Genomic DNA, 17,337 nt, shown 5'->3' with positions numbered 1-17,337 from the left:
AAAAGCACACAAGTGAAGGAGCGAAGCGGAATCAAGGGACATTAAGGAGCACAGGGCTAAGGACCCCTGACAGGTGACTGACTCAGAGATGAGGTGGAACTTGGCATGTGTGCCTCGCCCTGGCTCTGCCCCACAGAGACCCCGTTGCTGGACTGTCTCCCTGGGGGTTACTCCCCCGTGGGAGAGCTGCCCCCAGTTGAGTTTTGGGGACTCATCCTGTCAAAGCTCCTCTTTCCTTTACCTCTACATCCCACCCTCCCTTGAGAGTCAAGTGCCTTATTCTCCCGGCTGCTCCGAGGCTGAGGTGAAATATCCTGCTTCCCCATCCGACTGCGGCATCCCTGCCTTCTGTCCTCTTCCCTCCAAGCCGCATTAGTTAGTGTCTCACGATAAATGAAATCATTTACGCTCCAGATTTGAACGGTTGCTAACCTGTGACCCCCTGTGGCTAACACCTTTCCCTGTGAATAGGGACCTTCAGGTGCTCTTCCCTAAGGGAGGCGATAATATGCGACTTCATAGAGGTAGCGGGGAGGGGTGATGAGTGGTGGGGGGAGTGGGGGGCAGTTTCTGTGTGAAGGTATTTGGGAACGGGGGTATGTGCCCTAGAATCACCCAGATGATACCTCATACGCCATTGCTTACTACCCTGACTCACGTGGGATGAAATCAGATCTCAGCAGCCCACTGCATCGTGAGCACTCAGGACTTGTGTGGGGAGTGTCCGCCCTTTTCCCTCCCCTGTTCTCGCTGACTCATTATTCATGGATATGAACACCCTGGACTCCCCCACGTGCCTCTTGCACAAGGTCTGAAATCATAGCATCTCGAGGCAGACACGGTGGAGAATGGGGTTGGATATATCAGCCTCAGGTCTCCTGTTCTCACTCCTCACAGGAGACTGTGTCTGCCTCGACGTGTCCTGTGTTTTTCTTGGCTTCCCCCAAATTCGCGTTTATGGACCGTGTGCTTGTACTGATTCCCCCCCCCTTCAGTTTGGCAGCTGTGCTGCTTTTCACAGCATGACATTGTTTGGGGGGAACCATGTGAAAATCTAAATGTCAGTTGTGTCCTCATCTCCCTCTACAGATAGAACCACTCGTCCTACTATACCATGCAGATCCCTCAGGAGCCACCTAATATTATTTGTTAAATATTTTAAAGCACAAGCTAAAGACACAGTGCATCTTGATGCTTGATTAAAATGCATTGTGTTATAGTGTATTTCAGAAATTTGATGGAATGAAATTAAAGGGCACAGATCCTAAAACCTGGAGTTTGAAGGTAAGCGCCTTTCCTCACTTCATATTTACTCTCAGGTTTATTTAACATCAGTCCTAAAGTTAGATCTGATGTGGCATTTCAGACTCATTGTACCCTTCTGCACTCTGCTTAGGATTTTAGAAAGCTGGGCATAGCAACAGGTTATTGGGGTAGTAACAAAGTAGAAAATCAGAGTGAGTGGTGGCATAAATTAGATAGAGAAAATCCTCCAGCGCACTGTTCAAGCTGCTCCATTAGGCCCAATACAAACAAATAAAATCTATCAGATTGTATAACATGGTATTTTGCTTCATAAGCGTTTGATTATGTTTTGCCTATTGTTTGGAAGGAAAGAAAGAACCATTAGTCAGGAGACAGATTCACACACACACACACACACACGCACCAGTGTATAAAAATATATTGATTCCTATAAAGAATAAAATCTGGGATTTCTACTCATGCTTTCATTTGCATAAAATAATGCTAGTTATAAAGTTCCAAACGCTTCCATGTATCCCCATTATAAGTTTATCAGCATGAAACATGTGTTACCCAAGTTGTAATTAGTCTGGTATCACCTACTTTAAGAGGACTACCAAATCTATGTCACTGATAAAATTTTATTCTCTACAAGAAAATATGGTACTAGCTTCTAAACCAGTGTTTGTAAGTTTCAACCAGTCACCAAATAAATATCAATGTTTTTCAGTTATTGTAGAGAAACTGGCTGATTTGCGAAACGGATACTCCTCTATCGGTGGATTTACCAGAGAGCATTTTGCAAGTACAGATAGAACTAACAGCTGTTTAAATGAATAAACAATCAAACATATAAATGGCAGCTAGAACCTGTCAGTCTGCACAAAGAACAGCCAAGTCATGGTTTGGGGTCTCTGGGGGGTAAGTGCCGTCTGCCCCCAGATCTACTGAAAGCCATCCTCTGCTCTTCTCCGCGCCCCAGGAGGCTGTGCCCTGCCATGTGCGTCACCTGGGCTCCCCTGCACTCTGGCTCCTGTTGGGTTTGGCCAGTGGGCCGCGTCAGCAGAACCTTGGAGGGCGGAAAGAGAGCAAGGTCACGGAGTTTCTTTCTTTCACCTCTTCCTGGCTTGCGCAGTTATGGCAGTGACAGCACTCCTCCACAGCTACAGCCCCTGCCCAGGGACCCTGCTGAAAGGCTCCTGCTGTCAAAACACCTTTCCCCTTCAGGTGTGGTAAAGGCTTCTGTTGCTGCAGGTCCCTGGGTGCCTCAGCAGCCCCCATGGGCTCCCTGACCCTGTGCACACCTCTGTAAATAGCCCTACAGTTAAAGAAGCCACCTAAGAGTTCATCGTGTCAACCACGTTCCTTGTTTCTTAACACGTGACATTAGTCAAACATCATAGAGCTATTGTTAACTTAGGGTTAGAATTTGCCTCTGGAGCCCCAGTCTAGGCATTACCCCACACGACCCTCTACCATATTCCCATGTGGAAAGGGGCCAGGGGTCAGGGGTTACAGTAGTAAGAGCTAAAGCCATGGAACATCCATAATGAGAAAGGATGAAAAGGCAGGAAGAGCGAGGCATGGGCTGTGCACCTGCATCGGGGTCAACAGCACTGTACTGAAGGCTACACCCCTTAGATGCAGAGAAATGCAATCTTCCACGGAAAAGCACTCATGCAGATTTCATGCCTCCTCCCACAAAGGTCAAGTCAAAGTCCACCTTGTTTCTGAAGACTTCCTGGAACTGAAACCACCAAACAAAATTAAATTCCCATTGACTTTATTGCTCCTAATGTTGTTGTGAAGATCAAGTGAGATGATGCATACTGGAATGCTTTGTAGAAAGTGATAGATTTACAGTATCATTAATGAGAACCGTCAATTAAAGATGAGAATCCTTACCTCTGAGATATGGTGTCTGTTTTGACATGAAAGGAAATGTGAAAAAGGTGCTGCTGTCTTCACCTGTCATTAATACTTCTCAACTTTCCTCATAGGGCTCGAATGAAGGGGCTTGATGAAAAGTAAATAAACTGAAAGTGGCTTAGATTCTCATCAGAACGTTGGCTTCAATGTCTGTTTTCAGCTTGATTTATTCATCGTGACCGCGGTCTGTAGTATTTAATTTTCCTTCATATAACAGACTGAGGATGAGGTGGTCTCAGAAGACTCAGAGAGGGCCTATATAACGCGCAGGGACAGAGTCTTTCTGACTGTTGAATTCCAGAGCATAGCTACAGCCTTGGCTGAGTTACCAATGTTGGATGGGTTACGTCATTTCCAGCAGAATTTTGACAGCCCTCCAGCAAAAGGGCCCCCACAGAAAAATGAGGAGTTACTAAATCATATTTCAGGGAATCACTTGACTCAGAACTGGCGGAGTCAGCTCTAAGAGAAAGAAAACAGGAGATCTTCCCCTGAGCTGGACTTCATACAAAAGCAGCCAGCGAGAACTTGGAAACTCTGCCTCACGAAGAGTGTGTGGCTTCCACAGCCTGATAGAGATGCCCGGTCCCTCAAACCAGTAACACCGTACAGTCCCCAGCGCTCGGGCATCGCTTTGCATCTGAGCTGAGGACCCTGAAGCAACTTAGAGAAACAGTCTGTGCAGTGGAGAAGGAAGCCCCAGATTCGATGAAGTTCAGTTCCCCCTCCAGAGCCTCAAGACGAAACACAGGCTGCAGAGGCAGCCGAATCATTATCCCCTATTTACCCTGAGGAAATTCTGCCAGTTCACTGGGCGCGAGTGGATGCAGGATCACCTGCAAGGTGCTCTCAGGAAACAGGTTTCTTACATGGAAGACAAAGTCCTTTCCCTCAAGTACCTGCCCCCGAAACACCGGGCACCGCTCTGCCAGGCAGCTCCTAGACAGAAAGCAGGCGCTGCAGTTCCTGCCTGCAGGCCAAGGTGGGCACCGCATATGCTCAGCTGCTATAGCAACTGGACAGACACTCACCCTGACCCGTGGGACAAGCCTGTGTGTTTTCATCTACATAAAGCTGCAGACCAGCCTGTGTGTTTTCCGCTACATAAAGCTGCAGCAATGTCAGCATGTTTGGAAGAAAGCTGTCAACACACTTCTGACTTAGAAAAGACCCCAAAAAGCAATTTACTTTTATTAAAAGGCCACCAAACTGCACCACTGATTCTGACTCGAATAAGGAAGTGGACCAGTTTAGTTCAGAGGTGGGCTTTTAGGGAAGTCAATCTTCGTTTAACCTGTGTTGCTGGTATGTGCCAATGAGCTCTCTCAAGTCAGGCCCGGGAGCTAGTCATTGGAATAAAGGCCACAGGTTATAAGTTAGGGAAACATTTGCCTTTGGAGCGACAAAGAGCAAGTGAATTTTACAGGCTGTTAGAGGAAGCCTATCCCAGACCATTTGGTCATTTGCCTGCTGACCATATGGTAACCTTTTGTCATTTTTAGAAGGGCTAGGTCAGGGACCTTAGCGGCCCCCCACCTGGACGAATTCTTCCCAGCAGCTTGACACCATTAGAATGTATCTGACCTCAGGGTCTAAGTTGAAATCACCAGATCTGGAGAAGCACTTCCTAAAGGGCTTGCCCTGCAGGCTTTCAAGTCAGGAAACGCTGTTGCCTACAGCCCCTGTGTGCCACCTCTACTCTTTTCATTGACAATAAAACTCTGAAAAGGGCTATTTGGACTCTGGCTGCATCTCTCCTCGGCTTGCCTTGTGATAAGCGCCCTCCCATACACAAGTCTGTTACTGCACTGGAACGTGACACCGTGATTCTGTTTATGAATGTGTCTTCCCACTGAGAATTCCAGTTCTTTGAAGGAATGTGTGTTTAGCGGTAACACCAGATGTAGCACATAGAAAAACAAAATATGCAAGGAAGGAAGGAAGGAAGAAAAAGAGGGAGGGAAAAATTACAGAACTATTAGTAATAACAATTGTCACCATTTATTGAATCCTTACTATACAATAGGAATGATCTTACTTGCTTTATAAATATTTTCTCATGAAAGTCTCAGGGAAACTCTGTTATTATCTCTCTTTTGCAGTAGCGAAAACTGAGCTCAAGAGTTAAACTTTCCTCAACTCACAGAAATGAAAACTGGTGAAATCTACATCTGAAGTCAGTTATTTTTTTTTTTTTTAAGCTGAGTTGGGTCTTCGTTGCTGGGCGCCAGCTTTCTCTAGCTGCGGCGAGTGGGGGCTACTCTTTGTTGCGGTGTGCGGGCTTCTTATTGCGGTGGTTTCTCTTGTTGCAGAGCACAGGCTCTAGGTGGGCGGGCTTCAGTAGTTGCAGCACACAGGCTCAGTAGTTGTGTCACGTGGGCCCTAGGACATGCAGGCTTCAGTAGTTGTGGTGCGTAAGCTCAGTAGTTGTGGCGCACGGGCTTAGCTGCTCCCAGCCTGTGGAATCTTCCCAGACCAGGGATCAAACCCATGTGTCCTGCATTAGCAGGTGGATTCTTAACCACTGGGCCACAAGGGAAGTCCCTGAAGTCAGTTTTGACTAATTCCAAAGCCTGTGTTCTTATCTACCAAGCCCAGAAAATACCAGAGCCCAGAGAATTTGAGAATCTTACCTGATCCCATACCTAGTTAGTGGGAGAGTAAAGGAAGACTCCTGGTTCTAGAAGTTAGGAACTCTTTGAAATTTTGTTCTTTAATTGTTTCACAGATCACAAGAAAAAGATTGTGCTCTGGACCTCAGGAACCACTGGAAACTACAGACTTGAACCAGGGCTGAGAAAGTCAGTAGGAGGGTTCATCTCGCTTCTTGGTTCCTCTGCAACATCTGCTTCATTCCTGCTTGAAGTTGAGTGTCCTCTGCTTTTCAGATAAATGCTGGAAAAATAGCTGTCTCACAGTCTGGAGAAATTTAAAAATCTGGAAAGCGGGACTTTAAAAAAAAAAATTGACAAGACAGGACTTCCCTGGTGGCGCAGTGGTTAAGAATACGCCTGCCAATGCAGGGGACAAGGGTTTGAGCCCTGGTCTGGGAAGATCCCACATGCCGCAGAGCAACTAAGCCCATGCGCCACAACTAATGAGCCTGCGCTCTAGAGCCTGTGAGCCACAACTACTGAGCCCACATGCCACAACTACTAAGCCCACGAGCCACAACTACTGAAGCCCACATGCCTAGAGCCCGTGCTCCACAACAAGGGAAGCCACCGTAATGAGCAGCCTGTGCACTGCAATGAAGAGTAATCCCTGCTCACTGCAACTAAAGAAAGCCCGCACGCAGCAACGAAGACCCAATGCAGCCAAAAATTAAAAATAAATAAATAAATAAATAAATAAAATGAAATAGAAGGAATATATACTCATGATAGATAATGAATACAGCATACAAATTTGCTACTCTTTAAACTCACAAAAATAGATTTTACTTACATAATATATATTTTAAAATTGAACTGTGTCCTGTAGTCTGATAAGTATTCATTACCTTAAAAATAATGCCTTCTGATGGATTGGACAGTGAAGTTGTGTTGATCAACCCATTTATAATCTAAATAATGGAGGAAAACTTTGCAGTTTTGTCCTTTTCTATAAAAGGCCGACAATGCATATCTTCCCCAGATACACACACGCCCAGGTTGCATCTTAGGAAATTCCAGAAAGCCCTGGTTTCATCTGACATTTAGATATCTAATTTATCATAGCACATCCTGAAAATTAAGTGCATTGCCATTTAATTGATGTGAGGTTACTGGGACCTGTAAAATGGAAAGGATCTTTTCAATGATTGACCACGTCATTCTGGTCTTTCCTTTATAGAACATTTCTTCATTTACAATTTTCAAAGGAACAGGATTCTAAGGTGCTCCAGATGATTGGTTTAAAACTTCACCAAGGCTTGTCAAAAGAACAAAGTGAAGGCAAAGAACAAAGTGAAGGGATCCAAAGATGAAGAAAACGAATTCCTAGGGACAACTCCAATGTAGGAGATGAGAATCTTATTCCATGAGTACAGAAGGCTCTTATGTTCATGGGTGCCAGGAGTTCAGCTAAGAAGTTCTTGGGTTCCTCAGATCCTGGGGTCCAGCAGCGGTCATTACAAAGGAGATCTGCCTGGGTATTATACTGTGAGGAAGCACACATCCTCAGTACCGTAACTCCCAGGAGCATTGGGAAGTGCATGGCATATACGCATAAGTGATTCATTTCCCTTACTAGGTCAGGGAATACAGGCCTCCTTATGTGCAGACCTGTGTTTTTCTGTAGCCTCAGGATTATCTCAAAGACTAGTTTTTCTATGAAGTGCTTGGGTCATCAGAATGAGGCACTGAAGGAAGTCCTCTGGCATAAAAGGAAAGAGAAACTGGCTTTATTGGGGCTACAGTATTGCTCATTGTCAAGAACGCATCCAGTGAGGGGACATCCCAACAAGAAATGAGCTTCAGGTCTCTTGGCCCTGGCTCCCTGGGGTCCACCTCCATGCCGGTCTTCCTGAGAGAGACAGGCTGGCAACTGAGCATAGACACAGGAGGAAAGAACTGGACTCTTGCAGCACACTTGTTATGATTATATTTGTTCTCTCTCCAAAATAGACTTTTATGGTATTAATTAGTACAGATAACTTTTTAAGACATTCTTTTTCTGGCAAAGTACAGAGAAATTCTCAAGCAATATATAGCAGAATGCCGTGCTAACTCAAGGCAATTCTTGAGTCCAGGCTCGCTCTCTCTTTTCTCCTGGGAAATGTGTTTTTCCACAAGCTACTCTTGGTTCTCTTCAGACCATTCCATTTCTATTTTCTCTTCTCAAACAACTGGTATTCTCTATTTGCTCATGGGTTTTCTTCCCTCTTAAATTTAACATGACCTTTACAAAATTCACTCTCCTCTGTAGTCAGTGCCAGGCAGTGATTAAGAGAAGAGGGTCTGGGAGACTTCCCTCGTGGTGCAGTGGTTAGGAATCCACCTGCCAGACGTAGAGAATGGACTTGAGGACACGGGGAGGGGGAAGGGTAAGCTGGGACGAAGTGAGAGAGTGGCATAGACTTATACATACTACCAAATGTAAAATAGATAGCTAGTGAGAAGCAGCCGCAGAGCACAGGGAGATCAGCTCGGTGCTTTGTGACCACCTAGAGGGGTGGGATAGGGAGGGTGGGAGGGAGACACAAGAGGGAGGATATATGTGTATGTATAGCTGATTCACTTTGTTATAAAGCAGAAACTAACACACCATTGTAAAGCAATTATGCTCCAATAAAGATGTTAAGAAAAAAAAAAAAAGAAGCCACCTGCCAATGCAGGGGACACGGGTTCGATCCCTGGTCCGGGAAGATCCCACATGCCACAGAGCAACTAAGCCCGTGTGCCACAACTACTGAGCCTGCGCTCTAGAGCCCACAAGCCACGACCACTGAAGCCCGTGCGCCTAAAGTCCGTGCTCCGCAACAAGAGAAGCCATCACAATGAAAAGCCCGCACACCGCAACAAAGAGTAGCCCCCCTCACCGCAGCTAGAGAAAGCCCACACGCAGCAATGAAGACCCAATGCAGCCAAAAAGTAAATAAATAAAATAAATTTTAAAAAATAAAAAAGGGAAGAGGCTCTGGAATCACACAGACCTCAGCTTCAATCATGACCCCACGAGTTATTGCACAGTCGAGTAATTTACCTTCCCTGGGCCTGCAAATTAAGACTAGTGCCTGGGTCATAGAGTTATTATAGTGATTTAAAAGATAGCCCATGTAATGTGCTAGATAGTCTCAGGCACATAGTAGGGACTCGGTAAATGTTAGCTTTTTACATTCTCACTTCATCCCTTCAGTTTCTGCCTCCAGTTCTGATTGATAAATTATTTTCTGACTCTCTGTGTTCAAATTCTTGAGAAAGAAAATCAGGTTGGCATAACTGTCCTATCAAACCACACAGCTACAGGGCTGTCCATGGATTAATGAGTCTTCAGTCAGATGCCTTCTCCTGACAGCCTCACCATGGCCTGGACATGAGTTTAGGTTACAAAACCTGCCTATCAAAGAAGCAAAGGCTATGAGGGAAGCAGTTTCCTGAAGGAGAGGCAGACCTGATTGGTATTGCTCAGCATCCTGGAAAGAAAGTATTTATAAATGCAGGTTTTCACAATATTGAACCAATGTTTCTTTATATCAGAAATAATCATGGTAAATGCTTGTTATTGGTTTTGATGAGTTTGGCTGGTAGTATACACCTGCGTTTTACTTAAGCCTATTTACTTTGAGAATTTCTGTTGTAGTTTAAGATCATCAATACAATGAGAATAATTCAAAGGCAATTCTAGAAATACAAAGTAAAATTGTTTCTATGAAACTGTCTTCATAGCAGGCAGCGTCTGACATGGCAGTGGGCAGAGTTAACGTGAACTCTGTCTGTCATTGCCTGTGTGGTGAACATCTTCCTGAGGGTAAATGGGCTTCACGTAGCAGGCAGGCATGCCAAACAACATGCACGTAAACCTCCTAGAAAGGGGCATGAGAGCTCAAACTCAAATGAAAGCATCTGTGCAGAGAGGTCTGTGGAGCCGAGGAGGGTGTTATTTACAGGCCAATCCTGTGAGGTTTGCTGGCTGAGTAATCAGGACACTTGCTACTCTGGCCTTTAGCCCCTGCTCTGGCTCAGCTCACACAATTCATCTACCCACACAGACCAGTTCTCCACCACTCTTCTGACCAAGCACAGTGCTGTCTATTCTAGGGCATAACTTTATTGCCAAACTATTGTCTACTTTGGTACAATGATTTATTTCTTCTTAGTTCGTTTTAAAACTATGAGGAGATAACTTTTGTAACTCAATTGTTAAAGACAACAAGACACGGGTGAATTCATTCATTCACCCATTCATTTAACAAATGTTTTCCAAGGACCTCCTTATGGTAGACCTTGTTTCAAGTGCTTGAGATACATCAATGAACAAAACCAAAAAAAAAAATCCTAACTTAATAGAGCTTACCTTCTACGCAGATAGAAAATAAACAAGATAGGGGCTTCGCTGGCAGTCCAGTGGTTAAGACTCTGTGCTTCCACTGCAGGGGGCACGAGTTTGATCCCTGGTCGGGGAACTGAGATCCTGCATGCCGCGTGGCCAAAAATAAAATAAAATAAAGTAAATAAAATAAACAAGATAAATAAGTAAAATATAGGGTATGATGGAGAGTGATAGAGATTGGATTTTTTTTTTTTTAAATAGCAACAAAGAAAGAAATACTTTCGTTCCTTTTAAAGTGGAGGGGTAGATATAACATTAGTAAGGCTGGGAAAACACTGCATGGAGAAGGAAAGTCTCTCACATGGACAAATTCATCTGCGGGCAACGACTCCCCAGTGGCCTATAGCCACAGATAGAACAGAAGTTGAGGGCCTCAAACCAGCCAAATCCACCAGAGAGGGAGTGAATTCTACTGAAGATCAGAGGATATGTTAGGTAAGGCCATAGGCAAATAAAAGCAAGAAATAGATCTAGAAACCTGGCAATCAGAAGAGGAGGAAATATCAGGCATGTACTGAAGATAAGGCCAGACGTAAGAGAGGACAAACTGAAGACAGTCTCCTATTAGGAGCTCAGAGATAGGTAGGGGTAATTGGGAACCAGATCCCCAAACAGGACCTCAGGAATAGGGGACAGAACTCAGCCAGAAAACTTGAGAAGCAGATGTGGAACAACTCAGCCAAGCTAACCTTAACTCTAAATCAACATTCACCCTCAACTAGGAGCTTTGAAAAATGTCTTGGGGCAGAAGTCACTTCATTCTGTCTCGGCCTGCAGGTAAAAGGAAGGGAGGGTGGCTATGATAGTAATTTCAGGGATACTTTTTAAAGTTCTTCACAACCAGTATTACAGTGTAGTGTCCAAGCAGAATGGAGACAGGTCCTAATGCTGAAGAGGGTCCTGGAAGGCAGTTCCAGGTGTGCCACCTCAGTTGCTGAATGGATCATATGGTAGTGAGGGGGGATGTCTAGGGCAATGGCAAAGAGGACGTCTGGAAGCTCAGGGAAGTGGCTGATAATCAGCTAGTACTCAAACACCTCAATATATTGATATAATTTGCCCATCTCTCAGGTATTAGCTCCTAAATCCAAGATCCTTGAGGAAGAGCTTTGATGACAAAAAGTACCTTTGTCCATTCATAGCATTTTGGTCCATGTGAAGAGTGCAGTGTAGTCATTACAACACAGAGTTCTGGCCAAGCCACTTGCAGGCTGTGTCTCTGGCACTTTGCTTATTCTCTCCAGGCTCTGGATCTCCAGTCATGAAATGGGATGAAGACACCTACCTCGCAAGGGTGTTGTGAAGATCAAAGGGATGGGAAAATGCTCCGAGTAGTGACTAGCACATAGAAACTGTGCAGTAATCACTGGAATAATGTTGCACTAGAAGGGACCTAGATGAGATCTCGGCCAGTTCCCTGGTACATATGAGAAACCTGACGTCCTGGGATGTTGTCATTTCCTCGTGGTCACCCAGTAGTTTAATCACAAGCTCAGAAGAGGAACACAGGTTTCCTGCCTCTCAGTTGAATGCTTTTCATTCTACATTACACTGTATCTCTTTTATCCTTTTACAAATAATGTACTTGAGCTTTGCCCCGTGCTGCATCAATAAGATATGCATTCATGTTATTGGGTTGGCCAAAGTTCGTTAGGGTTTTCCGTTAAGATGTTACGGAAAACCCAAACGAACTTTTTGGCCAACTCAATAGTAACTTTTTGCTGTAGAACACGTAGTAGGGAAGAGGGAGAAGTAAACATAAAATGAGATTTTATGCATAAAGCATAAAACCTATAGAGGTATGCTTAATGAAGGGCCTTGGAGTGTGGCAATGGGGATTCCAACGAAAATAGCACACATTTATATATAGGTTATGAACTCATTCTTTCCAGAATGATTAGTCAGCATGATGCCATCTATTTATTGTCCTCACAGATACTTCCCAGTTATTCTCTAAGTTGACTCTCCAGAAACTCAGGTAGGGGAATATATTCTGACAGAACACAGACGATCTTTCCCTGGGAACCACTGCCACTAAGTCTCCCATGAATCTGCATTTCTCTCTCTATCTGGCAGCTTCAAGATGACGTTTAGAAGCAGCGACCATTTCTCTCTCTATCTGTCAGCTTCAAGACGATGTTTAGAAGCAGCGATGTTAAGTAAATAGCCACAGCATGGAGAGTTCTTTCACCAGATTAGCATGACCCCTGACAGCTGGGGACAGCAAACTCACATTTAAAGAACACTGCCAAACGTGTCACGCTACTCCCTGCTTTCCCTTTAATTACCCCACGCCAGTAAATGGGTTTGTGTGTGGAGACAGCAAAGGAGACAAGCATGAGGCCTGGATTTTAGCCGCCCCCTTTCCCTGTCTCCTCTCCCATCTTCAGATCTAGAAAAGAGCAGCTCCACTGATGGAACTTGAGATGTGCTTCCATGGTTCACTGGTGTCTGGGTTTGTGTGTGTATGTGATTATTCCATAGACACAACCCTTAACAGTTACTAAGACAGCAGAACATGTGCTACCTTCCAAGAAGCAGAAGACTCAGTCACAAACTGTCAGAAAACAACTGTTTGCCAAGGAACTCTCTCAGAAGCACTAACCTTAGTTTAATATGTTATTGATTTTCTAAACTGTTAAGTATGGTTTATAATGGCAATAACCTACACGATACCACTCACTACATCAGTTAATACCTAGTTCATTAGAACGTTAACTTTCGCCACAGGCAATTAACCGACAAACTGATTTTGTGTGTGTGTGTGTGTGTGTGTGTGTGTGTGTGAAAGAGAGAGAGAGACTTATAATGAGAAATTTCCAAGTGAACATTGGTTAAGTATTTTTAAATGGCTGTGGGAGCTTGACAGTGTAGCCCAAACTCTTCTTACCTTTTCTTCCTAGAAGCAACAGGCCAGTACTATGGAAGTATGAAACCCCCCTGACATTAGTGAGCTAATTCACAATTAGCCATGGGAAAATCATATATATAATTGATTAAATGTCACTATTAATGGAAAGATGTGTGTGTGTATACATGTACATGTAGAGAACTTGGGAATAGGATAAGGAAGAGTTCTAAACTATGTAAAAACATTAACTGCTGCCCCATCATTGGTGCAACGTAAGAGTCATGTTTATTCCTTTATAGGGATGTAGCATGACATATGGAAAGTTCTTTATATTTTATTTTATTCTCAACTTAGTATATTTCTATGAAATAATATTGTCTACCTATCTCTACTCATATAACAATTTTTTTCCTAAGGCTAATATAAACAAATATGTGCCTGAAAAAGATGCCTTGATATCTTTATTTATTTTAAGTTTAAAAACTGGTGTTTGGAGGAATCAAGACTTCCAGAATGTTAAAGAGATTGGCAAATCCTCTACCTGACACACAATAGTACTACTGGACAAATTGTCAAAACACTCATTTTACTGTTGTTTGGAAATTAACCAAAGGCATACAACAATCTGAGAAGCATTTGTTTATGCTCCAAAAACTGCTGAAATTCGGGCTTCAGGTACAAGCAGTGTCAGCCTATGACATTTTCACCTGTACCTGCTCCCTGTCTTCCCCTGCCTCTCACTAAGCTCATCTTGGATGGCAGTTCTACTAAGGTGGACAAGCCATAAAAATCAGGAGCTTCACTGCCAGTTGAGGCTGATCTAATTTGGTAACCCACTTGCAGGGACTTTGTCAAAAACAATAGCTATCTTGGTGACAAACAATCAGGGAAGGCTAACATCACAGCTGTGATACTGGATGAAGCAATTTACCATACAACCCAGCAATTTCACTCCTAAGTATCTACCCAAAAGAGATGAACACATAGGTCCACACACAGACTTGTACACAAGTGTTCATAGCAGCATTATATATAATAGTCAAAAAACTAAAAATAACTCAAATGTCCATCAATTGATGAATGGATAAACAAAATGTGGTATACACATAAAACAGAATATAGTTCAGCAATATAAAAGAAGGAACTACTGGTACATGCTACAGCATAGATGAATCTTTTTAAAAATAGCTAAGTGAAAGAAGCCAATAAAAAAACACCACATATTGTATTATTTCACTTATGTGGAATGTCCAGAAAAGACAAATCTATAGAAACAGAAAACAGATTAGTCATTGCCAAGGACTGGAGGTAGCACTGTAGAGTGAACTTAAAAGCAAGTGGGATCATTTTAGATTGTGACTATGGTTGCACAGCTCTATAATTTACAAAAAAAAATTAATTGTACACTTAAAATGGGTGAATTGTATATAAGTGTACCTCAATAAAGCTGTTAAAAATTGGTGTATGATAGAGTATGAAAATATGGGTAAGAATACTAGCACTGACATAGAATAATCATTAGCTCTATTGTAATAATCTAACTTCTCTTGAAGTATGAAGCATCTTGAAAAGGCATTGTAAGATTCTAAGTTTTATAAAGCAAGTCTCTTACTGCTTCATAATATACTAAAATAGAAAATTCTGAGCACTCCAGTATTTCCCTTGGTGTATCTTAAGAAATTTTCCCATTCAATAAAGAAGATGTGGCACATATATACGATGGAATATTACTCAGCCATAAAAAGAAATGAAATTGAGTTATTTGCAGTGAGGTGGATGGACCTAGAGTCTGTCATACAGAGTGAAGTAAGTCAGAAAGAGAAAAATAAATACTGTATGCTAACACATATATATGGAATCTAAAAAAAAAAAATGGTTCTGACAAACCTAGGGTCAGGACAGTAATAAAGACGCAGACATAGAGAACGGACTTGAGGAAATGGCGGGGAGGGGGAAGCTGGGACGAAGTGAGAGAGTAGCATTGACAAATATACACTACCAAATGTAAAATAGATAGCTAGTGGGAAGCAGCCACGTAGCACAGGGAGATGAGCTCCCTGCTTTGTGACCACCTAGAGGGGTGGGATAGGGAGGGTGGGAGGGAGACACAAGAGGGAGGGGATATGGGGATATATGTATATGTATAGCTGATTCACTTTGTTATACAGCAGAAACTAACACAACATTGTAAAGCAATTATACTCCAATAAAGATGTAAAAAGAAAAAGAAAGAAATTTTCTGATTCAGAAATGGTCTCATAAATCATGATAATAATAACTTCAGATAGTTATAGGAGAATCTACTTTGAAATTACAAGATGTGTAATTATATAAACTACATACAGGATGTAGGAAAAAATACAGGATTTGCTCCATATTACAGTTATTGAAAGAGAGAAAAATAATTGCTAATAATTTACTTTGGCATTAGCTTGGCATTAGGCAATGCACTGAACAAAAGAATGAATACTATTTCAGATAGAATCTACCAAGGTCTTCTGAGATTAGTGTAATTGTCAATTTCTAAACTAATTGAGGAACCTGAGATCATTGTCCTTATGTTCCTTTATAGAGTTTCTTTGCTAGAGATTGATCAGACACTCAGTTTATATTTTGTCAGAACAACAGCAACTCAATAAAATAGTCATTTTGTGCTGAAAAGATTTTTCCTACAAAGTAGAAGATAAAATTATGGCCAATATGCTTTCTCTTTATTTAAATTTAAAATGTTGGAAGAGCCATTTCTACCTATGAAAGTTATATAACATATAGGTATATATACACATATGTATATATTTAAGTAAATAGTATTACCTAATGTTGATGGAGATATGGGAAATTTGATAATACCATATGGTGCTGGTGACATTGCCAAATGGAAAACAACTTGTCAGGGTGAATCTTGAAACATAAAAATCTTCATGCCTGTACCTAGCAATTCTCTTTCAAAGAATCTATCCACATATCCTGCTACTTGGGCACTGCTTCAATAGGTACAACCTTTTGGGGGTTTAGGGTATGTGTGGATAGGAGAAAGCACAACCTGACTCAAAGAATGTTAAATATTTGCTAATTTCAAAGTGCCTGCCTGCATCGTGATAAAAGAATTGACAAAGGCTAATGTAGCTTAAATCTCTTTTCCTCTCTGATGTATTTTCCACAAAGCCCTCCCAATTCAGCTTCATTGCTGTGTCAATCATACCCCATGTGAATTAATAGAGATATTACCAAAAGATCTGGGCAGAATGAGTCTGGAATTGTGGCTCTCAAAGCTAATGTAGAAACAATTGTCACTTTGGTCCCATTTTGTAAGGTTTTACTCTTTAAAGCTTTTGGCACCTTGTGACCTACAATACCTGCCATTGAGCATGTGCAGTGTCCTCATTTGGGTCCCCAAGCTTCTGATAGCTTTGTACCAAGCATATCATTTATGTAACAGGATAAATGCAATTCTTCCTGTAGGCTCAGAAAGAGGCCACAAAGGCTGAGAAGAGAGCAATTGTTGCCTGGTAACTGCAGGATCTAAGCCAAGGGGCTGGCTCATCTATGTAGGATTTGCAAACGGGGGGTGGCCCAATGCTGGGTCTTCCAGCATTAACAGATCACCCACCTCCAGATCAGATAAGAGGGTGAGATTAAAAAGTCAAGATATTTAATTTCATTTTTGTTGGTTTGCTTTGATTTTGTTTTGTTTTATATTTCTTACTGAATTACTGTAGCAAAAAGAGATGTGCATGTATTATAAGTGTGCAGCTCAATAAAATCTTATAAACTAAATTTACCCATAACACTAGAACCAGATCAGGAAACAGAACATTACCAACTCCACAGACTCCTCCCTCAAGCTTCTTCCAGCCAATCACCCCCTTATTTTTGACCTCTAACATAACATGGAATAACCTGGCCTATATTAAGAATTTTATATAAATGGTGTCATAAAGTATATGCTCTTGTGCCTGGCACATCTGTTCAGTATCGCGTTTTTGATATATTGGTGTGTATAGTTGTAGAATGACCATCCTAAATGCTGTATTATAGCATTCCATTGTGTGAATATACCACCATTTATTTTTCCATTCTATTATTGATGGTCAATTAGGCAATTTTCAATTTGGGGCTATTACAAATAGGGCTTCTACCAACATACCTTTGTTGAGCATATACGTGCATGTCTGTTAGATATATGCCTAAAGAGTGGAATTGCTAGGTCAAAGAGAATAGGTATCTTTAGCTATAGTATATAATGCCAAAGCCTTTTCTAGTTAGTATATCAATTTATA

Source organism: Balaenoptera acutorostrata, chromosome X (genome assembly GCF_949987535.1).
Source record: "Balaenoptera acutorostrata chromosome X, mBalAcu1.1, whole genome shotgun sequence".
Classification (NCBI taxonomy): domain Eukaryota; kingdom Metazoa; phylum Chordata; class Mammalia; order Artiodactyla; family Balaenopteridae; genus Balaenoptera; species Balaenoptera acutorostrata.
The sequence above is the reverse complement of the archived record's forward strand: the minus strand, read 5'-3'. Positions refer to the sequence as shown.